The sequence below is a fragment of the Brassica oleracea genome, chromosome C2, assembly GCF_000695525.1.
Source record: "Brassica oleracea var. oleracea cultivar TO1000 chromosome C2, BOL, whole genome shotgun sequence".
Taxonomy (NCBI): Eukaryota; Viridiplantae; Streptophyta; class Magnoliopsida; order Brassicales; family Brassicaceae; genus Brassica; species Brassica oleracea.
Window position 1 is genome coordinate 36,957,933 of NC_027749.1, and position 5,790 is coordinate 36,963,722.

The 5,790-nt window shown below is 42.4% G+C and overlaps 1 pseudogene; it reads right to left on the reverse strand.

The window, feature by feature from the left end:
• LOC106325316 overlaps window positions 1-4,629 on the reverse strand; it is an 8,946-nt pseudogene extending 4,317 nt beyond the window's left edge.
• Between the last annotated feature and the right edge of the window lie 1,161 nt (window positions 4,630-5,790).

Sequence of the window (5,790 nt, forward strand, 5' to 3'; positions counted from 1 at the left end):
TTTTTCGAAGCCACCTGCACGTCCTTCTCTTTTTTGCCATCCACTATATTTCCCCGAAACTCGCCCTCTTCAACTTCCGTTCCACTTCCTTCTAAGCAAGTCTCCTCCTCTTCATCGATGTCCTGTAAAGGGCTGAATCTTGACGGGGATATCATAAACTCCTTTTCTCTGTTCCCGTGGGTAGATGCCTTCACTCCTTTTCCGTTTACCCACACGTCAATGGTCTTAGAAAGCTCCTTAGTTGTTTCAGATATCTTGATCGCTTCTTTTTCGTCTAGAGATGCGACAGGTGAAAGCTCCTCCAGGTCCTTAATTAGGTGCTCCATAGGATTTCCCTCCTTTTGCCTTGTCTCCACCGCTTCCACAATCCCAGTCTCTTCACCCCCGCTTATCTTATCATCATTCAAACCCTTTACGTTGCTTACCTCCACTTCTTTGCCCTTGCCTCCACCGACAGCTATACCTTCACGCGGCATGGAAGTGTATGCGGTTTCCCCTGTCCTCTTACTAAGGATTTTGATCTCCTTACTCGAACAGTCCTGGCCCTTATGTCCCCACTTGCAGCAAACATTGCACCGGGGAGGTAGCCAAGGATAATTGACCAATACTTCGTGTGAAGCTCCAGCTTGGTCCGCGAAAGTGATCTTTTCGACGAGAGTCTTATGTAGATCGACTTCCACTAGGATTCGGGCCATGTCGAGCCTCACACATTTCTCTGTGTTCGGATGCAGTTTCACAAAATTTCCCACTGCCCGAACAAGGCACTTCAGTCCTTTATTGGAATAGAGGGTGTTTGGTACTCCTCTGAGGTCAACCCAAAGTGGCATGGCTGACAAGTCTGGGGGATTCTGAGCCGACTCTGGTGACCAAACATTAACCACTAACGGAATATCCGCTATATGCCAATACTTCCTTTGAATCACCCTGTTTCTCATCTGATCGTTCTCAATTCGGAACAACACCGTATTTTTCGCAATAAACTGGACATCAATCTTGGTACCCGCCTTGTGACCAGTCCAAATACGATTGACGGTTGCATGAATTGAGCCCACGTGTGGAGCGTCTCCAATGAAGTAGCCCACTACGAAACTTTTCCAAAGAAGCTCCGCCTCGTCAAAGATCGCATCTGGGATTTGCAGTGATGCAATCCCATCAACAATTTCAATAACCGGTTCCGCTACTCCTTTTCCGGCCAGGCTCTTTGACCAACGACCCGACCAGGCCCGCTCTGCCTGATTACCTCCGTTCCTCCCCTCCGTGTTTTCTCCATTTTTCCCGGTCAGAGAATTTCCCGGGATCGCCTCACCTTCGCGACCCTCCCAAGCTTCACCGCCGTCGATAGACTGAGCGGTCAGAGTGAGAGATATCTCCTTGATCTCCCCACCATCGCGTCCCTCCTTAGCCGCACCTCCGACACTCTGTGAAACTCGATCCGGTGGAGAGAGCTCCGTCGATCTGAGAAGAGTGTCCGTTTTCTCCAGTGACACCGACGACTCGCCCGTTTGAGCGCTCGCTGCGTCGCCTGGGGCCTCTGTCGTCTTGCTAGGATCGCCAAGCTCAGATGCGTTTGGTTCTTCCGGAGTGATCGTTGGAACGCCCGTGAATTCGCCGGTGGAGTCGCCCGTGACTGGATCTCCCGTCGTCGTTGACTCGCCCGTTGGATCGCCAGTAAAGTCGCCTGTGATTGTTGAAAAAGTCATATTTGTTTCTGTTGCATCTCGTTTATCTTGTTTCTATTTCATAAAACCATAAAAATAATTTTTTTTTGTCATTTGTTGTATTTAGTTGTTTATTTCTGTCAAAAAAATATAAAAACCCATAAAAAGTTGTGTTCTTCATTTGTTCTTCCTCCTGTCGATTTTAATGTTTCTAAGATCCATATCTTTTCAAAAAAAAAAAAAAAAATCGTAATAGCTGTTAGAATTAAGTTAGTATCCAAGTTTACAAATTTTGGTGGAGTTTTTGAAAGTTTTCCTTCTTCTGGTCAACCCAAATTTATTCCTTTCCAAAAGATTTTTTTTTACTTGCAAACTTTATTTCCCTTTTGCTTATTTTGACCATTATAAACCAAAAAAAAAAAAAGAGGAAATCAGAAATTGCCCATTTTGTTTAGTGTTTAGTCTCTTTTTTTTTTTCTTCTTTCCTTTAACTTTGCTAGTCACGTTTTCTTGTTTAATCACTTGATTCAGAATACTTTCTTCTTCTTCTTGAGATATTTAATCCTTAAAACTTGGTAGACATGGCGACTGAAGAAGAAGCTGATGAGTACAATATTTCTGAAGTTGATTGGGGTGAAGAACCGGGATACTCATGGGAAGGTCAAAACTATGGAGATGGCTCTGAAGAAGACGACCAGTGTAGAGAGTCAAGGGCTGAAGATGGATATGAGGAAGAACCATGTCGTGGGGAGCTTGATTCCAAGCCACAAGACCACTACAAGAACCACACCATCAACAAGAGCTATTCTAAACCTTGGATAAAATTTACTGATAAATTTTATGACTATAGTCCAACAGTTTTCACCAAAACACTTGTGTCTTTTTCAGGAAAAGAGAACTACTCCAGATGGGAGGAAGACATGGAAAATTATTTTTGGGAGTACAAAGTTCCTGAACATAAGAAGCTGTCCATAGCCTTAGACACCCTTGTAGGAGAAGAAACATTAACCACTAACGGAATATCCTCTATATGCCAATACTTCCTTTGAATCACCCTGTTTCTCATCTGATCGTTCTCAATTCGGAACAACACCGTATTTTTCGCAATAAACTGGACATCAATCTTGGTACCCGCCTTGTGACCAGTCCAAATACGATTGACGGTTGCATGAATTGAGCCCACGTGTGGAGCGTCTCCAATGAAGTAGCCCACTACGAAACTTTTCCAAAGAAGCTCCGCCTCGTCAAAGATCGCATCTGGGATTTGCAGTGATGCAATCCCATCAACAATTTCAATAACCGGTTCCGCTACTCCTTTTCCGGCCAGGTTCTTTGACCAACGACCCGATCGGGCCCGCTCTGCCTGATTACCTCCGTTCCTCCCCTCCGTGTTTTCTCCATTTTTCCCGGTCAGAGAATTTCCCGGGATCGCCTCACCTTCGCGACCCTCCCAAGCTTCACCGCCGTCGATAGACTGAGCGGTCAGAGTGAGAGATATCTCCTTGATCTCCCCACCATCGCGTCCCTCCTTAGCCGCACCTCCGACACTCTGTGAAACTCGATCCGGTGGAGAGAGCTCCGTCGATCTGAGAAGAGTGTCCGTTTTCTCCAGTGACACCGACGACTCGCCCGTTTGAGCGCTCGCTGCGTCGCCTGGGGCCTCTGTCGTCTTGCTAGGATCGCCAAGCTCAGATGCGTTTGGTTCTTCCGGAGTGATCGTTGGAACGCCCGTGAATTCGCCGGTGGAGTCGCCCGTGACTGGATCTCCCGTCGTCGTTGACTCGCCCGTTGGATCGCCAGTAAAGTCGCCTGTGATTGTTGAAAAAGTCATATTTGTTTCTGTTGCATCTCGTTTATCTTGTTTCTATTTCATAAAACCATAAAAATAATTTTTTTTTGTCATTTGTTGTATTTAGTTGTTTATTTCTGTCAAAAAAATATAAAAACCCATAAAAAGTTGTGTTCTTCATTTGTTCTTCCTCCTGTCGATTTTAATGTTTCTAAGATCCATATCTTTTCAAAAAAAAAAAAAAAAATCGTAATAGCTGTTAGAATTAAGTTAGTATCCAAGTTTACAAATTTTGGTGGAGTTTTTGAAAGTTTTCCTTCTTCTGGTCAACCCAAATTTATTCCTTTCCAAAAGATTTTTTTTTACTTGCAAACTTTATTTCCCTTTTGCTTATTTTGACCATTATAAACCAAAAAAAAAAAAAGAGGAAATCAGAAATTGCCCATTTTGTTTAGTGTTTAGTCTCTTTTTTTTTTTCTTCTTTCCTTTAACTTTGCTAGTCACGTTTTCTTGTTTAATCACTTGATTCAGAATACTTTCTTCTTCTTCTTGAGATATTTAATCCTTAAAACTTGGTAGACATGGCGACTGAAGAAGAAGCTGATGAGTACAATATTTCTGAAGTTGATTGGGGTGAAGAACCGGGATACTCATGGGAAGGTCAAAACTATGGAGATGGCTCTGAAGAAGACGACCAGTGTAGAGAGTCAAGGGCTGAAGATGGATATGAGGAAGAACCATGTCGTGGGGAGCTTGATTCCAAGCCACAAGACCACTACAAGAACCACACCATCAACAAGAGCTATTCTAAACCTTGGATAAAATTTACTGATAAATTTTATGACTATAGTCCAACAGTTTTCACCAAATTAAAAATTACTATGTCTGCGCATGACGCAGGAAAACTCCTAGTTAAGTTTTAAAAATCATGGTACGATCATTTTTTTTGTGTTTCAAAGAAAAAATGGTGAAGATAATGTATAAGATCGAATAGCGAAAAAAAAACTATTTTGGTGATAGATTTTCACACTGAAAAAGCCCTACATGATAAGGTATATAGACAACAAATCATATGGAGGCAAGTAATATTCACCTTAATCAGCTTTGAAGGAGACTAAGAACCTCTATGAAAGTTAGAGTGTGAGAGATATGGGGGTGACTAGAAATGAACAATTATGGTTGCAATTTATAGAGAAGGGGAAAGCATACATTAAATAAAAAAGGGAAAGCGATTTCTAAAAAGAGAAAGAGATACAAGCAACGTGATCGCCTGCTTTTCTAATTATTCAAGTGGCAAGTCATTTATTTGGATTTTCGTCAAATATTTAATATAATTGGTAGCCGCAAAACAACAGCTTTTATTTAATTGATTTTTTTTTTTGTCAAAGCGTTTTCAATAATTAAAAATAAAGTAAAAAGTGTTGTGAAACAAGAGAATATAATCTGTATATTTCTATATTATTCATAAACATAAGGAGTCCTTTATATATAGAGAATTACACCGTCATAGAATAATAGAAATACTAGAATATAGAAATACAAATATGGAAAAAATACAAATCATAAGTCTAAAGTAAATAGAAAAGTAGCCAAAGGAGAAAAGGAAGTAGCCGACTCTCTCTCTCTCTAGGGTGCGGCCGTCTCTCTCTCTCTAGGATATGGGTCGGTTATGCACATCCACAATATGAATTATAACACTTCCCCTTGGATGCCATAACCATACAGAGTTTGTAATACGCTTTGGATATTGCCTCATTAAAATCTTACCAGGAAAACCCAGTGGGACAAAACCACAGTGAAGAAAAAAGAGTACAACACGTATTACTCCCCCTGTTCTGAACATCACTGAAGGTCTTTCAACCTACGCATCCCAATCTGATGCGTGAGCTTTCTGAACATGCAGGTAGGAAGTGATTTGGTGAACAGGTCGGCTGAGTTGTCGTTGGAACGCACTTGGACGACTTGGACCTCGCCGGCTTTCTGAAGCTCGTGCGTGAAGAAGAACTTAGGCAGTATGTGCTTCATCCGGTCTCCTTTGATGTAGCCATCCTTAAGCTGAGCAATGCAATCTGCATTGTCCTCATACATCACGGTTGGTGCGTCCTTGCCTTCGGTCATCCCACAATCGACTCGGATGTGGTTGGTCATGGACCGTAACCATACAGACTCGCGGCTGGCCTCATGAATAGCCAAGATCTCCGAGTGGTTTGATGAAGTGGCCGCGATTGTCTGCTTCATGGAACGCCATAAGATGGCTGTGCCACAATGAGTAAAGACGTATCCGGTCTGTGATCTAGCATTGTGAGGATCCGAGAGATAACCTGCATCAGCAAAGCCAACTAA